Raw genomic sequence first — 21,559 nt, forward strand, 5'->3', positions numbered from 1 at the left:
GACACCAATAACAGATCATCTGTGCTTCCATGTTTATAATCCATTACAGACAATAATGGGTTTATCACAAAGAAAGGAGAGGGGAAAACCCTCAGTTAGGATGCACCTGAAACAAAAGTTAGGATTCACAGCAAATGGACTTAGAATTGTGTCTAGTGGGTTAGAATGGCACAAACAATTGCGATGGACAAACTTTAAAGGCCTACACCTGAATGTCTGGCTCCTTGGGATAAACGAAACGTTCTGAACCTTCTTTTAAAAAAAACACCAACACAATTTGGGACAAATTGATCTGACTGGCAATCTCTGCTCGAGGCGGGTATGGGACTGGAGTGTTCTCCAGCTGGCAGAACTATGTGGGAAAAGCTTGCATAGCACTTGGCCCTACTATATCTGGGTCTAGCTAGTGCCATTAGCCACTCATTTTCATGAGCACTAAAGTCACCCATAACATTATGAATTAAAAACCCAAAACAATGTAATAGCTCCAAATATCAGCAATTTATATCTGACCAGCAAGAGGAAAAAGATAATATATGCAAAACTTTAAAATGCTTAAACTCCACACTTTGGGTCCACTCCATGCAGAGCAGAGAATTCACATGCATAGCAGCATTTCACTATTCAGAGAAGTATCATGCAATATATATGTACAGAGCCTCAAATGTTATAGAGGCTAAAAAAGGGAAAAATAAAAGCTGAAGGTTTGCTCTGTAGTGGAGGTGCAATGCTGAAAGCTCACAGCATTTGGAACATGTTGAAGTCAGTGTGCGTCTCAATAGTCTTTATAATGAAGAAGAGATTTTTTTCCTTTCTTTTGCTTGCTTCAGTTATAGTACTAATTATTTAGTGGTCTTTCAAGCCTTTTGTAATCTCTACTCGAGAAAGCACTGAAAGATATTAATTCTTAGCCATGTGTCTCATAAATGAAGGCCATTCTGCTATATTTAATGACAAGGCTGAGGCAGCAAGATGTCATTTGCTTTTTTCTCGGTTTTTAAATTGCTTTCTAAATGAACTACAGCTGTGAGGGCCAGGTGCTGTGATCCCTTTAGAAAGATCAGGAAATGATGAAATCCAAAATTTCGAAGTGTGATGGATGTCAGCTCCCGATTTGGTGTGTGTGTGAGGTCACCCTCATGCACCTGGTGCTATCTCCACTGCAAAATCACTTTACTGTGGAAAAAAAAATAGATGCACATGTTGAGTGTGAATGTAACAATATGAGGGTTTATAATTCTCCCTTTGTTTTCTCCTCATCTAGATGAAAATGATAAATATACAGTGTGTGTGCTTCTTGGTGTAGGTGCTGCAGAGTATGAAAAGCAAGTTCTTGGTTAAAATATTAAAGTTGGCTGAGCAGCAAATTGAGCAGCCACCATACAGGAAATTCAACATTAGAAAAATAACAGCTCATTGACTAACTTTACTTAATTAGAAATTGTAGCTGCAAGGTCAAGAACTCTATTAGCTAAAATTTATTATACAAAACAGAGAGAGAAAGGTGCCTGAGCTGTACTACAGCAAGCAGTACCTTTGCCACCATTATTCCAGGCTATTTATCTGACCCTGTGGTAACTGGATGATATTTAGCAGACCTTTTAAAACTACATTACTGAATTATTATTGCCCTCACAAAATGTATGGCCGAATCCCAGAAATCAGCACAGCCTGAGTAAATGGGATGTATTCTCTGGGAAATTCATACAAAAGGCACAAGGGCTGATTGCCGGAATCCTCAGCTCTAACATTCAGTAGCCGACATGTAGTCAGGTTGCAGCTGCTCCTGCAGAAGATGAGGGGAACTGCAGAAATAGCTAACAACTCACCCCAATTTAAACTCTCCTTTGTGTATCCATATTATGTGTTGGCCCAATAGCCATCCTGACACTAACCGCAACATAGTGACATACTCTGATGGGCCACCAGGGAACTCCATTCCATGACATAAAAGGGGTGTGAAGACCACCTGCATAGATTTTCCATTCTGTAATCCCTATCCTCAAAAGCAGAAAAGGGCAACAAAAATGATTGGGGTATAGAAAGCTACCATATGAGGAAAAGATTAATAAGATTGGGACTTTTCAGTTTGGAAAAGAGACAACTAATGGAAGATATGATAGAGATCTATAAAATCATGACTTGTGTGGAGAAAGTAAGGAAGGAAGTGTTATTTACTCCTCATAACACAAGAATGAAGGGTCACCAAATGAAATTAATAGGCAGCAGATTTAAAACAAAACAAAAGGAAGCATTTTGTCACACAGTCAACCTGTGGAACTATTTGCCAGAGGTTGTTGTGAAGGACAATACTGTAACAGGGTTTTAAAAAGAACTAGATAAGTTCATTGAGGATAGGTCCATCAATGGCTATTAGCCAGGATGGGCAGGGATGGTGTCCTTAGCCTCTGTTTGCCAGAAGCTGGGAATGGGCAACAGGGGATGGATCACTTGATGATTGTCTGTTTTGTTCATTCCCTCTGAAGTGCTTGGCATTGGCCACTGTCGGAAGACAGGATACTGGGCTAGATGGACCATTGGTCTGACTCATTATGGCCAGAAATGTAGCCACTCTGAATTTGATCTCTATCCAGAGCTAATGTTTTGTTTACACAACCAGATATGACAGTGTGTGTTGCGTAGGGAGAGCATTAGGATTGTTAGTACCAGTGCACCTGACCTGCAAAAGCTGTACCTAAACTTTTCCAAAATTAGGGGTATTTGAACCTTGTGGTCTTGTTCAGGGTTAGACACTCAAAAAATGTGGTGCTTAGATTCAGTCCAGATAGGCAGGCAGGAGTTTACGTGCTACAAGGAGCTCAGCTCCAACATATGAAGTTCTGAAAACTGGGAAGGGAAACCTCATGAGAACAGGATTCCTCATCTCCACTTACAGTCACAGCAGAATATACTGTACCAGAAGAACAGCCTATTGCAGATATTTTGGCATGGATTCTGGGAAGAAATGGGAAGTAAAAATAATATTTAAAAAAAAAAAGAACATTAAAACCCCCTAAAGAGGATTTGGCTTGAACTTACTTCTAGAACTGGGCAATAGTTTGAGTAAGTCTCTTCTGATCTTGTTCACTTAGCCATTTAACTGCTGTAAATGTGGTCCCTACCCATGAATGATGCACCAACAGGAGGCTCTTGAACTACTGTGCTGACCAACAGCTGCCCCTAGGAAGAAAGGGACAATTAATTGTAGGTGTAAATGCTAACATTTAGACATATAAGAACCACATAGTCTTTAAGGACAGAAGGGACCATTGTGATTATCTAGCCTTCTGCACATTGCAGGCCACAGAACCTCACCCATCCATTCATGCAATAGGCCCATAACCTCTGGCTGAGTTACTGAAGTCCTCAAATCTAGATTTAAAGACTTCAAGGTACAGACACTCCATCATTTACTCAAGTTCAAATCAGCAAGTTACCTGTGCTCCATGCTGTAAAGGAAGGCAACACGCCCCACCCCCTCCACCCACACCCTGGATCTCTGCCAAACTGACCTGGGGAGAAATTCTTTCCCGATCCCAAATATGGCAACCAGTTAGACCCTGAGCATGTGGGCAAGACCCACCAGGCAGACACCTGGGAAAGAATTCTCTGGAGGAACTCAGAGCCTACCCTCTTTGGTGTCACATTTCCAGTAGTTCAAAATTTAACTTTATATATAAATCTCCAATTGGTTAACTCAGAGACTGCCTGATTGAGACTGCCAGTTGAGACCCCCGCAGTCTTAAAGCTTCCTGGTTCGACTGGGTGTGTGTGTGAAGTTTTCATTGAAGGGTCCTTTCTCAACTGAATACTTGCTTCTGCCATTGTTCTACCAGAACCTGTGTGCATTAACCCCAGGTCTTGCTGCAAAGGCTATTTTTTCCAAAGCTTTTTTCTGTGAATTTGAGATTAATTTGTTTTGTTGAATAGTGGAAGAGTCCCAGAGTTGGTGGAGTTGGGACGATTTCTGTTCCATTCCGCTGTGGTTCTTATACAAAATCCATCACTGTTTCTCTTCTGTGGGTTTCTTTTTTGTTTTGTTTTTATTTCTATTTTAGTCAAAATTTGTATCTTTATTAAATAATTCTTCTTCAGGCACTCAGACCTGTAGAGAGGTGTTCTTTTAAATAAAATCAATAAATACTTGATTTTGATACAGCAGTACCATTATCTAGCCTCAGAATCCTTTACAGCAATACACGCTAATGAGGATCACTTAACGTCCCTGTCCTCCAAATTGTGGCCAGTAGCTATCTCTGAGGTGAAACATGGCAACCACATGACAACAGAAGCAAATTTCACAGCAATGTCTATTGAAAGTCACTGAGGACTTCGAGTAGGCAAAATGTGAGCCAAAGAGTATATTTCCAGGATAGAGAGGAAATTGACTCTGCTCTTGTCTGACAGCACCTTCAATGACACAGAGCACCTCATTACCTGGTGGGACATTAGTTCAATTCTGACTCATAGGCAGGAGTTCTATTTGCTGAATCACTGTTCCCAGCACAATGACAGGAAGGTCTCCCATCCAAGTACTGGCCAGACCTATCAGACTAGGCATTGCAAAACATCTCTTTTACATAATCTAGGATCAATACAGGGTATGCCCAATTACCTCCCCATCCTATGCTGACAGCAGAGATAGTTGTGTACAAGTTCAGGTGTCAGCCCTATGCCACTATGGAATCACCTATATGCTGGGGTGATCTTCCCTAGGCCATTTAGATACCAGAGGTTCTGGTCTTCTAACTTAGGTCCAAATGCTCACCAAACGATGCAACAGAATGATTCCATTAAAATGTTATAATACAGGCAAAACCAAACCATCTTATAACACATTTGGGGCACAACTTGGCCCCAATACAATCATGATTATTACAGAGCTGACAGGACCTATATTTGTTATCCGTTGTGTTCCAACCTTCCCAAAATCTCCATGAGAAAAGCACATACACGGTACACAAATGGGCACTGAACTAACACCCTAGATCTAAACACTCCTGAATTGTAGGGCTGTTCAAAATCCAAACCATAATTTCCAAATGCCACTTTTAGAAATGAAGTGGCCCCTTGTCTGTACCTAGGGCTAAATTGAAACCCTAGCTCTGAACTTCAGGTGTTTGAAATCCAAATCAAAAGTTTGTATCTTGAGCCTACTTCGGATTTTCAGTGGGCTCCACTCACAGTTGTGGGAAATGCCTAACGAGCAAATAACATTTTATTAAACCTGCAGATACCATGTATGATGATAAACGTATGGAAAAACTAGCCTTCAGCCTGATTGGAGGAAAATGCAGTTGTAAACCCCTGGGACGTAACTGATTGTTCCAACACAGCTGCACCAAAGCTGCTTCATCCCTCCTCATGTTGCTGCTCTTTAATGGCATTTTTGTAGTTTAAATGACACATGATTTATAATGGTAGTAATTCCTTACAAATTACCTGTTTTTAATAGTTCCAGGTATTTATTGTGTGTCGTGTTTTTGTAATATTACATTCAGGCATAGTTCAGCATAACTAAGTTGAGGTGGGAAAGGGTGCAATCTCTTGTAGACAGGTTTGAATCTATGGTACCAGGGATCAGCTATTTGTTAATTTTATGCAGGCTGTCTAGTTTCTGCATCTCACAGTTTGGGCACAACAGGAGGGGTGGCACTGTTAACTGTTACTCTTTTCACTTACTTTTTTCCCCCAGCTGAACGTAAACATATCATTACACAGTTACACAACACTATATTTAGAGTTCATTTTTAACTATCTATTAGCTAGAAGACTACAGCTTTGCTGAAATACCTGAAACGAACCTGGAAGAACTGTACTGCCCACTAAATTTCAGATGGGAGTAGGTTGTGTCAACCCTATAATGTTTCTATCCATGGAATTTTATTTCTGAATCTTACTGCACTCATTTGATAAAACTGAAGCTGAACTAAAGGAAAATCCTTCATGTGTCATTTCCATGTTGACAATATTGGGAAATTTTTTCCACAGTACTTGACTGTAAGTTGTGCAGTAAGTGGGAACCCATTAGAGTCTGAAGTTCACTACCAGAAACGTCAAGGAGCAGTATCAGAAAAAATAATCTAGCTGTATAACACTTTATTATATCCTTCCGTAGTTTATGTAGTTTTGAAACTTTTCTGTGTGTACTGCATTTTTACACATATAATAACTGTCTCTACGAACAGACAGCAGTCTTTTGTTCTTAGAATTGCTGCAGTATGTTCAAAGGAGATCAATACAATTGTGCTGTCACCTGAAGACTTTATGTTCTTAATCACAGTCCAATTGGCAGAATTATGATCATGCAATGAAATAGATCTCCATATAGCTAAAAGAACCATATTACAGCAATCACCTTTAAGAAGTCAGCATCTACCAACATATCTGAGAATATCACAAATTTCCCCTGTCCTTTGAATAAAAGGTACTATTGTGTCTGCAATAACTGTATGATAATAGTTGGCAAATGTTGACTATTCAGTAGCTTCTGCTGTATTGCACTTTGCTGTTTATCATCAAGGAAATTTACATTTACAAAGTACATTATATGTTATTGTTGATTCCTTCTTAAGGTGCAAAGATATTCTACATAACACTTGACTCTAGTCAGCAAGTATATTAGTATAGGCACTAAATTAATCGCTCATGTAATTCCACTGAACCAAAAGAAATTATACTCTGGATGAATTAACTCTATATCTCTGAGATGCTTCTGTACAAGTATCAGACTTGAATTAGGTGAGAGGCAAACACCTGAGTATTTATGTCTTTCATTTGTTTAGGTGTATACATTTTGAATCTTCTGCTTATGAAAGTCAGAGGCTAATGGTGCTGGTAAGAACCAAATTGGGTTTAATGGGGCAGCTTCTGTACTAGTTTCTTCATACACCTCTGTTCTGCCAATATACGTCAGTTCTGACCTCTCATGTCCTCACAAAGGATGTCCAGTTGTCTAGTCTTGACTCCACTCAAGGAAGTGCTATATACACAGCAGTGGGTACATTGTCTATCACTGGTACTTACTTATATGCCTTACTATCACAGTGCCTCACCAGCTTTAATGTAGGGAATTGTTATTATCCTCATTTTACAGATAGGAAACTGAGGTCAAGAGGCCCAAATTTTTAAAGGTATTTATACATTGCTCCACTCAGCCTTGCAAGGCTTATGGTCCAGATTTTCAAAAGTATGTATGTGCTTACAGATGCAGATAGGTGCCTAGATGCTTTTGAAAATCCCAGAAGGTGCTTATCTGCTATTGAAACCAGTGGGTGTGAGGTGCCTATGTGCTTTTGAAAACCCTGCTAGACACCTAGCTGCATCTTTAGGTGCCTAAAAATCTTTGAAAATCTGGCCATAATGGCTAAGATGGCTAAGTCTCATTTTCCCAGCAGACAAACTCCCAAGCAACTAAGTCAATTTTGAAAATGGAACTCAGGCTCCTAAATCATTTTGGTGACTGAAAATTGTGCCCATAGTGATCTGCCCAAGGTCTCACAGGAAGCCTGTGGCACAGCAAGGAATTGCCTCCCAAATCTCAGCCGGGCAGCCTAATGTCTGGCCAACCTTCTTATTACCTCCAGCCCACCTTGAATCAAGTGCTAGTGGAAATCCACCGAGGAAGCTTGTTCGCATGAATTTCCAGTCAGATTTTGCACAGTTAGGGAGTTAGAATAGCTATCTTAATTTATCGGTGTAGAACCAAATCACAGAACCATGGGTCTCTACCTCTGCTCAAAATCCTTCTACTTCCACACTCAGTTGATGTCTGTCAGACTTTCTACAGTCCCACTGTGAAAGCTGTCTCCATAGCTTGTTGTTTCCCCACCAGAGATGGATATCCTTTCCCTTTGAATGTAGACTGCTACATCAGTGTTCCATGTGGATTACTGTAGTTTACATGAGCTGCATATTTCAGCTGTCATGCTGAACTTTTGAAAGTGCATTATAATAAACTGCTCAGTCAGAGCCATGCACTTTAAAAGTATGCCTGGGTGCATTCAAACTTCAGGTGAATTAGAATATCAGAGCTAGGGCACTTCCTTTAAGATCGGCCAATGTGAGGAAAGAACTGGGCTGGGGACAGTTCATTGGAGAGTAGGTGTATCATATATGTAAATATCAGGCCTGAAGCACACTGTGGTGTAGTAGGGGATGGCAGGCTGGGAAGAATGGAATGTGTCTGGGTCACTTCATCATGGAGCAGAGGAAACTAAAGCTAGAAGGGTAGGTCCTGGGTGTTGTATGAGGCCCTGGCCATACACAAGAAGCATCTGCAGTAGAGTGTCTCTGATTATATATGATAATGGACATAGTATTATATGAGTATATATTCTCAGTCTCTGAGTAAGGGTAGCAAGCTGCAGAGATGTAGAGGCATATGAATTAAGGTCTGAGTTCTGGTTTGGATTTTGTAAGTTTGGATTTCCTTCAGTGTCTCATTTCTATGGAACCTGACTCAAAACCTGGCTTTCTTTAGATTCACAGCTCTGGTTCTGACTGTCCTGAAGGCAGTGTGGGCTTTGGATTCCTGCAGAGCTTTAGCTTCTATAGGGACTCCTCTGTTTTTCATTGACATTCCTACAAGTACTGTCTCCAGAAACCTTCAAGAGTCCCCCATCAGCTGAAGCAGTTGTAAAGGCAATCAGAGTTACATGCCCACCAGAAAGTAGCAACATCAACCAACATGCAGAATTCAGTATTAAATGAGTTGTGAAAGATCCCTGCTGTAGACAACATATTGCAGGAGATGTGGCAACAGTACGACAATACATAATTCATCATTCAGCAGTGTAGCCATGTTGCTCTCCGAGAATAGTGCCAGTATGTGAAAAGACAAAAAACAAAACAAAAAGCTAGATTAAAAGCATAAGAGATTATAGATATACATAGTCTTGTCATGCTGTGTAAACTGTTGAAACTTGCACATTGGCGATGGCCTGTCTGATAATGGTATTCAGAAATAATATTAGGGGTGGTATGCAAATTCTACGGCCAATTTAGTCACTCAAGCAAGGCTAGAAATCTCCTGGTTAAGGCTGCAATGGGAGATAACTTGCCACAAGATGAGCTGATTGGAACTCTGCTAAGTATATGCTTCAGTGAGTTCTGGAGCAGGCAAAAGCTGTGCATGCATTCATAGGGAATACAAGCTGGGCAAGGCACTTGCCGAACACTGGAGATTTTTGGAATTTAAGAGCGGATTGGTCTCTTCTCCCACTTTTTCAAAAGTAGCTCCAGCAATCTGTGTTAAATGCCTAAAAGCCATGCACTGTGTTGTGGCACAGAGATGAGCAGAACACCACTGCTGCAAGACTGGCAGATGGCATCGTCCTCTGGCTGACTGCAGAGTTCAAAAAGAGTGAAATCTTCACCAATGGAAAAAATAAAACCAGTCTGCGCTAGAAGCCTTAAAAAATGGGGGGTGGGGGTGGGGATAGTTCCACAGGGTTTAATTAAAGGAAAGCGTTCCCACTAGCAGTGTGATATGTAATAAGCACTCAGGAACAGACTGGCTCAGCCCACTTTTTAGCTGAATAAGCAGGCAGCTCAATCTGAGTTTGCTCAGGCTTCCGTACAGCCTCCTCTGTTAACCATCTGAAGAGACCACAAAGAACCCATCTCAGGAGCTCAAGCCTATGCAGTACTCGGATAGCACCTTGGAGCAGATGTTATTCAGGGGTGGGCCTGAGCTTTAAAGTTCCAACCTGGATCGGATCAGCCACGCTGTTTAAGAGGTGTGTAGATCTGGGGTTTAATTATAGGCCATCTCTGCACCCCAGCCGGAAAGGGCTCACAGAGGTATGAGACCTGCATCTCTGAAATTGCATAACTCTGCCATAACTCTCTCGGATTGGGTCCTCTGTTCTTTGCTATAACTTGTGCACCAAGGAAGGGCCAAACCTAAGTTGTGCAAACAAAGCCCCAGAGATAGTTAAAGTGCAGAGAGATGGCTGGGTTGGGACACGAGCTGGAGAAATAGCTTACAAAAGCATTCACAGATGCTTCTTCCAATTTTAAAAAGAATTTGCTTCACGTATGTTCAGGTTCATTTTCTGTGAATACACTAGAAAACAAGTTTATTGTCCCTATTCTGGCGGAGTGAGTTTCACCCCAGTGCAGAGGACAACATGCAGCCTATGCGACAATTAAGTCCCCCTAAAGCCTTATTAGTGGGACCCTGGCATTCTGCATACCTTGTATATACAGTACATAATGAACACAGTAATGCAGTATATAATGACTTGAAATGTTTGTTCATATATATACATAATAGAAACAATCTTTTAATAATTTCTGGTCCCCCCTCCACCCCTCCCGCCCTTTTCTTCTGTATCTTTTTGTGAAGTGGTAAGTATTTGTTCATTTTTGAATGACTTTTTGTTCAGGAAATTAAGGGAAAATTCAGATTAATACACATTTAAAATCCAGAAGACCAACTTCACTTATCATTAAGTAGCAAGTGGCTCATCTGCCCCAAAATACCTCAGCTAGTTAGCTTGCATACTTGGTCGATCCATTCAGTTTACTACCTTGTATCTATCTGCCAAACCTAGCTGGGTTTCAGATGGCGCCTTTGCTCTCTCATTTAAAGATGAACTTTGATCTAAGCCCCACGCCATCCCCTTAACAGTTTTGAAAAAAAGAAGTGTTACAATGTATATTAAATCATGCTATATTAGTCTGAATTAGACATGAAGTGAAATGCCATCTCAAGAAATGTGCCAGAGAGTGTTTCCTTCATGTAACGACCCCCACAATGGGTTGGAATAGAACATTTCATCCACAGTCACAAACTCCCCACAGTGGAATCCTAGGAGAACAGAATGGTGCTTTTCACATTCAAGTTATTGCTAGCTGCCTTGGAAGTAAGAGTAGCACCATACTTTAGCAACTGTTGTAGAGCTGTACAAGGCCTGCTGGATGGGGATCGTGTGGCTGACATGAACTACATTCAGCAGGTTGCATTCACAAGGGCAAGGGCGGTGGATGAAACTTCCCACGGGGGAGGCTAGCTCCTTGTCCTGCCTCTTCCACCCACAGCCCCGCCCACACTCCACCCGTGTTCCATCCCAGGCCCCAGCCCACCCGCCGCTGACTCACCGCTCACCTCTTCATCCCCCGCTACGAAGTTCTCCCCTCGACTCACCTCCTCCCTGCCTGCCTGCCACTTGCCCACCTGTTGCTCGCCTCCTCACCGCCCCTGCCAGACCCCCTCTCTGCTTGCCACGAGACACCCCGCCCACACCTGCCCTGTAGTTGGCTCACAGCTCACTTCTTCACCCCACTCTCCCATGAGAGCCTCTCCCCTTTTCTCCTTAAAGCACTGATAACATTCCCCAAGGGAACTGAAGAGGCAACACCTATAGATCAATTGCCAGATGGATTCTCCTCTGTGTGGCAGGGAGTTCAATGTACACTGAATAGAGAGAGATGAAAAGCCAGGCAACCTGCGCCAAACTGAAGCCTAATCTCTCCTTTTGAAAAAGTGTTTGTCATTGACAGCCTGCATTAAGGCAGTAGTTTAATAACCTTCTTACACAGAATTCCCTGCCAGACTCGTTTACTTAAACCGGGTTTGAATAAAATGACTAGATCAAGAAATAAACTCACTGGCTATGTCAGCCCCTCCTTGAGCGTGGTTAGTCAAAAATACTTCAGAAAATAACTGACCGGTTGTTTGGAAACTTTTTAACTCCAATAACACATTTTTCTAATATATAAAACCCAGCTGATTGTGGCCAAAGGCTTCCTGGGCATTGGCAAATTCCTGTTAAATGGCTTCATTACCACTGTAATGGCCCTTTAACAGTTTCAGTGAGCTGCTACTAGGTCTCTGGAAGGCTTTTTCACTTCTGTAAAGTGGAGATTCCCCTCACCTCGCCTCACCTCCTCATTCCCCTGCCTGCCGCTGGCATCCTCTCTCATAGACACACAGCCCACACCCCGCGGGGATGGGGGGTGAGGAGGAGGGATGTGGCCGGCTGCTGAGGGAATTTCCGAAGTGGGGAAGGTGGTGAGGTAGGGGAGAGGAGGAAGACTCACCAGGCAGCAGCAGCTGGCCATGGGAGCCTCCAGAAAAGGTCAGAGGCGGGACGGGGCACACGGCCCAGGTGGCAGACGGCAGGGACAGCTGTGTTAGGTCAGGCACAGCCTCCCCTTGCCAATTATACCCGCTGCCCATGCACAAGGGTCACAGAGAGATCCAAGTGAGTGTAGAACCAAAACCTCCAGGAAGTCCCTTGTTACAGCACCTCCAAACCCTAAGGGTGGGATGGTCTTCTGCCTCCTTTTCTGAGGCCCAGATACAGGAAAGAATTCCTATTCAGGTAGAGCGCTTAAGCATGTATTTAAGTCTAATTGAAATCAACAGGACCTTTGTAAATGAGGAAAATTAAGTCTTTTCCTGAATTGAAGCCTGAATGTTCAAGGGGGTGCAAAGTGTCTTCTCCTCCCATAGCTGATCTTTGGCATGCCACTCCTTGTTTCCCCAGTTCTTCTAGGAGAGGGGCGGATTCTCTTCCTTTCCCTCCACCCAAAACCATACATAAAGGGCAACAGCAGGTGGGAGTCAGTCTCGTTTTACTACTAGTGGTGTTTGTACTCAGCAGCAAGCGTAGTATCCCATAAGTCTAGGATTTCAGGAGCTCACATACCCCTTATGGACCTGTAGCAGCCACCAGATAGGGATTTCGGAGTGCCTCTCCTACCACATGTTTGCAGTAATACTTGCTAATGAATCTCTGGGGTTTCTCTGGCTAAGCAGCTCTATGGATGATGATTATCATCATTATTTATTATTTGTATTCTAGTAGCATCTAGAGTTCTCAACTGAGGTTGAGCTCCCATTGTGCAAAAACAGAGCGAGAGCCAGTCCCTGTCCTGAAATACTTAGTATCTGGTTGGAAGGGGAAACAGAGGCCCAAAGACATGAAGTGATTTGCTCAAGCGCACATACCAGGTCAATCTCCTGAGTCCAGTCCTGTGACCTCTCCCCTGGACTACACTTGTCTCAGTTATATGGTGTAACCTATGCCTACTCAGTCTGAGAGCTGCTGACAGCAGGACTAGGTTGATCCTTCTGCTGCATCTGGTGCACAGGGCCTCCAGCCTCCATTAGAAATTGGATTTACTGAGAAGAGTGTAGGCTTAGAGAGGGAAAGACCCTACCTGACACCTCTTTGAAGATATCCAGGGGATGAAGCAGTTACCTGGCAACACCCTGAAGACCCAGGCTAAAGGGCAGGAGACTTGTTTTATTATTGCCTGAAAATCTACCAGGGACAAATAGAAAGAAGCATGGTTTATTGTGTCTCCTGAAGGAGGTGCTCCTCTGACAGTGCACCGTCTTCCCAATATTTCATCCTACTGTTCAGAGATCGGTAAGTGAAACCCACAGATCCAGACACAGAGCTCCAGCCATCAGCGTGATCTTAGCATAGGAAACAAGAAGGGCCTGATTTCACAACAGTAGCGTTTATACAGACTTTACACAGGTGTAAAGGACTGAACAAGATGCAACCCAGAGGAGAATCAGGTCTGTTACCATTTCCAAGGGGAAAATGTTATCATCATTAAAACCTCCACATTCTCCAATGGGGACTCCCTCTTTTGAGAAGCATCTCCTACTGGGAACATGGTGACAATCAGAATGTGTGGATGGGAACGTAATGCTGTTTCTTTTCTAAGATGTAGATTTTTCACCCATGTTCCCTTTGCTGCCAGTGAATAGCCACTTAGCAGGTGATGGCCCATTTGACCTTGACCTCCTTCAGTGAGGAACTGGTTTGGCTGCTCCCCAAGCTTAATATATGTCTTAGAAACACCACACAATGGAATCTTATAACTTTACACACAATGTCGCCGCACATATATTATCAGGACCTGTGAATTATACATTTTCAAATGATACCTCACAAGGCATACTTTGTACAAAGATTATTATAACAGTGAGCACATGGTGAATATGGGCGTACAGCCCGTCACAGTGTGGCCAGGTGGTGAACCACGAAGTGCAGGCCATGCAAAAGAATCTCAGCAATGTGCTCTCATCTTCAGTGAGCTGTCTCTTTTGTAGCCAGATGTCCCATTGACAGCGCAGAGGAGGAGCTGGCTCAGCTGCAGGTGGGTAAGGTGGAGACTTGTGACAGCCTTAGGACTGTCAGTAGAAGGCGGAGCAGGTCCCGCACAGTCTTAAATCAGTCAGTGATCCTCCCAAAACTCAAGAGACTCCACAGCCCTGGGCTGCATGCATTTCAAGGGCTGTAGGGGGACCATGAACAAGCCATGACTTTTACACGCTGTCCCAGGAACCAGCGTTCAGCCCTGGTGCTCTTTTTGCATTTTGACGGCTAGCTCTGCAATTAATAATGCCAGGAACATGGATGAAAAGTGGGAAAAGCACTGACATTGGGCTTCTTAGAGTCCAAAGACTGGTTCTGTCAATGGATCCATGAGCAGTGCCAACAGCAAACAGTATTTGACTTCTGTGACATAGCTACTTTTCCAACTGTCCTGGGACTTATCAGTTCTACACACATCCCTCTCTGTGCACCTGCACAGGATATGGGCACAAATCAAGGACAGGAATTCTTTCTGTTCCCTAAATATGCAGGTGTGTGCAATGACAAATGTCAGCTCTAAATTTACAGAAGTATTCATGATGCACACACACTCAGACAATCTGCCCTCTGCCAGCTGTCTGAAATGGTTTCCTTGCTGACAGAGGCATGGTAAGTACATTTTGTGGGCAGATCTGATGGAGGATTACTCTATAGCCCTCTCAAAAATGTATAAAATATTTGTTGTGTTGTATCCTACAAAACATAGCCATGAACCAGCTTTAATTGGGTGGGGGGGAGGGAATCTACTGAACCTAAATATGACTGAGGGAAAAGAGACACTTATTTTACTTATGCAGACATCAGATGGACAATGAAAAGAAAAGCAATGATTAGTGGCTCAGAATTGTGCAGGCAAGTTCTCATCAGTATTTACAGCACAGCGTAAACATGAGCTTTTCTCATCACCAAAGTAAAGTGAGCAACATGGAGAGACTACATCAGGTTTAAAAACAAATAGAAGCCCATAAAACAGCCCAAAATATAAGCCAACAAAGGAGAGCCACGACGAATTAGCAATCATCAGACACAATCAAACAGAAACCAGGACGCTCCCATATTATCCTCATCTGATTCCATGCGATTGCTTCTAAATGTACTTTTAGGGTTCGGGGTTTTGTTATGGCTCTAATCCCACAAAACAGAAACATCATCCTCCGTGATCTCTGACTAAGCACACACCAAAGAACTCTGAACTAAAGTTGTAAAAATAGATTTATTATATATTATATTTTATTATATTTATTATTATATTATATATTATTATAGTATATTATTTTATATATATTATTATTATATTATTATATTATAAATCAATACGTATTTAGATATAATTTTGAACACTGACTGAACATTTGTTTGTCATTGCATTTGTATTTTTGTTAATAAATGTGTCAAGATGTAAGTATAGGAATGGGAGTGGCCCCTTTATAAATAGGGTGCGGCACTTGATGGACAATGCTTTAGAAGTGGGCTGTGAGCAGAACGTATTGTGTTGGAGGGATCTGTCGGTGTGCAGCTCCAGAGCAGGAAAGACCCAACCTGTGTGAAGCTCCCTAAAATGATCACGACACTAACAATATTAAAGCGATCTTTCAGGATGACAAAGCATCATCATTGAGGATCTAAACACAGCAAAATGGTGATGTGCTGCCGATGTTTTAACATGTGGTTTCCCCACAAACCATTTTTCATTCAGGTGGTGATAACTGCACATGTGCCAGAGATGGGTTTGCTCTCAGAGTGGGGAGGGAAGATTTTTGGAATTTATGCCTTTATTTTCAATTTATTTTGGAATTTATGCCTTTATTATGACAAAAACACTTTATTAGAACCATAGGCAAGCTAAGAGGCAACACAGCTTGGCAGAATTTACTTTCTAAGTTCACATTTCAGGAAAAGATTTTACTTTGATCCTGAGAAATATCCAGTGATATTTATGTTTAGCCCGGTGTTCGACTGTATGATTTGAATTGGAGGATGAGGGTGAAGACCCTGGATACCGCAAAATGAAGATGTGACTGCAGCACAAGTAGGCATACCTGTGCTAGCTTTAATCTAGCTGGCCTGGGTAATAATGGTAGTGAGGACATAACAGCATTGGCTTTGGCACGAGCCAGGTGCCCCAGTACAAGCCCAGTTGGGATTCTGTGTAAATACTCGGGTTGCTGGCTTGCATTGGGGTTCCTGCCACTGTGTCTTCACTGCTACTGTTGCCTGTAGTAGCTAGATCAAAGCTAGCATAGATATGCCTACCCAAGCTGTGATCACACCTTCATTTGTGGTGTGGACGTACCCCAAGTCAGATCCTCCTCCAGAAATATTTTTGAAAATAGTTACCTTTGGTGCAGGCTGGTTCATTCTAAAGTCAAAAAAAAGTTCTTAAGAACCATTTGGAGCCCTAGAGTGGTAACTCATCTCTAGAAGCATTTATTTAGATGCATCTAGATGGGGTGATTGCTATCTGAGACAGGAAATCATCCCCATTTTGCTTTCCTTTTGGCAGAGGTATTTAACAAGGGGCTCCCAGCAGCCCCTGAAAGCCCTCCAGCATTTAATTCCAGGCAAAGTAATATGTTCTGCAGCATTCCATCCCATTTATAGCTTTCTACAGACATATCGGCATCATGCTGTAGCTCAAATTATGTAGCTGAAAAAGATAATTGGTAAATCAAATAGCAGCGTAAATCACTGCAGCTCTATCCTGATCTCTCATTCCAGCAGGTATGTTATCTTGAAATATTTTATTCTCCTTTTTACTCCTTAGATTCATACAACCCAGCTCCAACCTCGCTACATCACTAGCTTCTCCTCAGCTCAGGAGTTGCCTCCCTGCCTGTAGCTTTAATTCCCCTGTGTATTATTCCCCCTGCTACATGACTGAAAATTTGCCTTATTTTGATCCCTTTTCCAATGTGGTCCTCTGAGTGGTTTTCTCCCCCATGAGTTCTCTTTTAAGGGACCATGCTCACCTCAGACTTTTGGAGATCATTACATGCAGGGCTGTTAGCCCCTCAGCGTATGGAATTCCTTTTCAGGATCTCATGTGAGGATACATTCTGGACTGAATGGATCTCTGGCTGTGAATGATCAAAGCTGTTAGTTGCTGTTTATTTCTTCACCCCTTCATTTGGCTCCTGGGAGGATGTTTCAGCAGATTTTCTAGAGACAGAAAAAAACAAAATCCTATTAAACTAATGACCCTCGGTTGTATTGTCTACAAATGAATGCAGGCACAGACAATTGCCCAGTTTTCGACGATGGTTCTTTGCTCAACAATCTTCTATATGTTTCCTAATACAAAATATGTGTGCATAACATAATGAAGGATTGTGATTACCTTCTTTACTGATAATTATTGTGCTAAAGCTATGACACTCCACTAACTGCTTTCTGATTATTAAGGGTATAATCAAAGTCCATGTCCTGATTTTCTGGTATAGGACTTTGGTTGCCCTCCATCTATTCTTCTCATTCAATATTTCTCAGGAATTTCCTGTGAAGGACATAAAATCTTTTTGTTTTGTTTTTTTTTTTGTTTTACAAAACCAAAATTTGGAGCCAATTTTGACCTGATAACATATCATTAGTAAATCAAGTTTTCTATACAGAATCCACCTCTTCCATTAGGCAAAACATTATTGCAGTTCTGGTCAGATCTTGCTTGATCTGCATGTGCTATGCTCATCATATTAGCCACATGAAATCATTGTATATTTGGTACTGTACGATTATTAATCATCCTGATCCCCAAACTAAGGCTTATTAGGTTGTATTTGCAGGAGTTTCAGTAGGAATAATTCCTGAAGGGATGTCTTAACTGTTCACTGAGCTCTGGCATACTTCATTGAACATCCTTTAATTTTTCTTTATGTCTTTGTAGTCCTGCATTTATCATTATTTAATTTTTACATCCAGAGGCCTCAGTTATGTATTTTCCATATTGCCTCAGACAGACTGGGTTGGTCTCCAAATGACAAATATGCATTTTTCTTTTTATAGAAGGAGGTACATGAGTACAGTTTTTTAGCCCTCAGAGTTTGGCTTCAGTCCTATGACAGCCATTTCTCCATGGCTGAATGGACAGATGCCCCCTCTTTTAACATCAGTGTTGGCCATCTGCTGAGGCTAGCAAATGTCTGGGCCCTTCCAGTTTGCCTTCTCATTGGAGGAGAAGTCAGTGATGCAAAGTCTGGGGATAGTGTAAGTGTAAGATGTTTTATTTACACAAGTACACCAGCCCTGAAATGAGATGATCAAACAACATGCCGACAATCCTTTCTTCCAAGAATCTCAGCCCAGTTCCAATGCCCGATTCCCAGGGAGAAACTCTTGCCTCAAGAATGCACTCTAATCAGAGACCAAGTAAGAGAACAAACCCTCCTGCTGTTCTCACAGCACCATCTCTCCTGAAAGTTGCCTCTGCACAAGACTTTGCCTAATCCAAAGCTAAGAACACCAGGACATCTCTTCCTGAGAGTCAAAACATGCTGGCATGCTAAGAAAAACAATTTGGAAGACTATGTGTTACAGCACCACCTGGTGGTGCCTATTATAGTTTTGAAAGTATATTATTTAGTATATTTCAGCATTGCCTCTAACTGCAAACAATTAGATCCTCCATCTTTTGTCTTTTATGTAGCAATTATAATCACTCAGTGAATACTCCAAATAAACACTGGTATGTTTTCAAGCTCCACATTTACTGTTCTTTTGGCTTTTCAATAGCTGATTGTCTCGGTACAAAGAATTCACCTACAGTTCATAATGCACCAAGATTCATACAATATTTAAATATGTTACCTGAAGAATGTGGCCTCAGTTCTCCAAACCAATGGAGGAGTACTCAGTGAAAGTCTAGGGAAGTGAGAGCTAGGTGAAGAGGAGGCAAAGGTAACATTAAAATAATCAGATGTTCTCATTGACACTCTTGTAAATTTCCATCCAAGATGTGGCACAAAAAACAATCCAGATGGTTCTGATGAGCAACTTTCTCATGACCTTGGTCAGGCAGCAAAAATCTGTGTTCATGCTTCTAGATTCATAGATTACAAGACTAGAAGGGATGATTGTGACCATCTAGTCTGACCTCCTGTATAACATAGGTAACAGAACTTCCCCAAAATAATTTCTAGAGCACATCTTTTAGGAAAACATCCAATCTTGATTTAAAAATGGTCAGCGATGGAGAATCCACCACGACCTGTAGTGATTTGTTCCAATGGTTAGTTACACTCAGTATCAAAAATGTATGCCTCATTTCCAGTCTGAATTTGTCTAACTTCCACTTCCAGCTGGTGGAATGTGTCATGCCTTTCTCTGCTAGATTGAAGAGCCTATCATTAAATATTTGTTCCCCATGGAGATAGTTATAGACTATAATCAAGTCATCCCTTAATCTTGTCTTTGTTAAACTAAATAAATGGAGCTCTTTGTCTCTATGAGTATACGGTGTATCTTCTAACTCTTTAATCATTCTCATGATTCTTCTCTGAACCCTCTCCAATTTATGAACATCCTTTGTGAATTGAGGACACCAAAACTGTACATGGTATTCCAGCAGCAGTTACACCAGTGCCAAATACAGAGGTAAAATAAACTTTCTAATCCTACTCAATATTCCCATTTATGCCTCCCAGCATTGCGTTAATTCTTTTGGCCACAGCATCACGTTGGGAGCTTATTATCCATGATTATCCACCATGACTCCCAAATCTTTTTCAGAGTCACACCTTCCCAGGATAGAGTCCTGCATTTTGTAAGTACTACATTCTTTGCCTCTAGGTGTATCCATTTATATTTATTCATATTAAAATGCATATTGTTTGCTTTAGCCCAGTTTACCAAGAAACCCAGATGACTCTGAATCAGTGACCTGTCCTCTTCTTTATTTACCCTCCCTCAATTTTTGCATCATATGCAAATTTTATTGATGATTTTATGTTTTCATCCAGATAACTGATAAAAAAGTTAAAAAGAATAGTGCCAAGAACCTGTCTCTGTAGGCCCTCATTGGCAACATACCCTCTTGACGACAATTCCCCATTTATAGTTACATTTTGAGACCTATAAATTAGCCAATATTTAATGTGTGCCATGCTAATTTTATACTGCATGGTTTTTTTAAATCAAAATGTCATGTGGTACTAAATCAAATGCGTTACAGAAGTCTGCATATATTATGTCAATACTATTACCTTTATCAACCAAACTTGTACTCTCATCAAAAAAGATATCTAGTTAGTTTGATAGAATCTATTTTCCTAAACCCATATTGATTTGCATTAATTACATTATCCTCCTTTAATTCTTTATTAATTAAGACCTGTATCAGTCGCTCCATTATCTTGCCTGGAATTAATGTCAGGCTGACAGGCCTATAATTACCTAGATGTGACAGGTGTCACAGGTGTGGAGGTGCCCTGTTGGAGGCATCATGGTCCTGCCTCACCCCATCCCAGAAAACAGCAATAGAGAGGTTCTCCAAGCTGCCTAGAATAATTGTGTGGAACACAGCCAATGAGAGGGGCTGCAGGGAGCAGCCAATTGTAGCCAAGTAGGCTCATATAAAAGGAGCTGCGGGGTCAGAGTGAGTTCAGTCTGCTTGCAGGGACTGGGGAAGCAAGAGGTGTTCCTATCTGGCTGCAGGAGCTGAAAGGCTAGACAAAGTATCTGCTAGCAAGGCTGGCTGCAGGAGCTGCAAGGGACTTATCAGGTAGTTGCTGGGAATGACTCAGCAGGGAGTTGTGGTCAGTGAGTCCAAGATGGGAGGGTCAGTAGGAAGGCTGGGGTCACTGGGGACTCAAATAGAGGCAAGTAGTTCCTAGGGAAGAAGCCCTCAGGGCACTGCTCAGTTCCAGAGAAGGAGCCTTGCAACTTGGCCAGACCAAGCAAAGGTACATGCTAGGCCCTGTTGGACTGTTTAAAGACTGAGCCCAGGTAGGGCTGCAGGACATTTTAGATTGGTTGGTTGGCACATGTACAGAGTGTGACTTGGCCAGAGGGCTGAGTCACTGGAGACCAGCCTGACAAGCGCAGCAGTTGGCATGGGGCACCATGAGCAAAGGAAAATGAGAAAAACTGCAGGCGCTCATGAGAGGTGAGTGCACCCCATTACACCAGGGCAACCTGATTATCCTTTACAAAAAAATGGAATGGAAAGAGTATTATCTTTACCATCTGATAAGACTATGTCATCTGTTTTTTCTCCAAACAGAACAGAAATATTTATTGAACATTTTTGCCTTTTCTGTATTACTGTTAATAGTTCTATCATTTCCATCTGTTAATAGACCAATACCATAGCCAGGATTCTTTTTGTTTTCAAATATATTTTAAAAACCTCCTTATTTCCCTTAAATCTGCTGGCCATAGATTTCTCCTTGTGTCTCTTTCCTTCCTTTATCAGTTTCCACAATTCCTAACTTCTGGTTTAC

General features: G+C 41.9%; 1 long non-coding RNA gene across 1 annotated transcript in view; it reads right to left on the minus strand.

Moving 5' to 3' along the window:
* Positions 1-3,063: 3,063 nt before the first annotated feature.
* Positions 3,064-21,559, minus strand: part of LOC311518566 — a 105,329-nt gene continuing 86,833 nt past the window's right edge. Inside the window, exons 4-5 of the long non-coding RNA XR_014711025.1 lie at positions 17,096-17,285; positions 3,064-3,180 (exon numbers count right to left, since the gene is read on the minus strand). This is a non-coding gene — a long non-coding RNA (uncharacterized lncRNA). The remainder of the gene's footprint in view (positions 3,181-17,095; positions 17,286-21,559) is intronic.

This window comes from Lepidochelys olivacea (genome assembly GCF_965140295.1).
Source record: "Lepidochelys olivacea isolate rLepOli2 genome assembly, chromosome: 3".
Classification (NCBI taxonomy): Eukaryota; Metazoa; Chordata; order Testudines; family Cheloniidae; genus Lepidochelys; species Lepidochelys olivacea.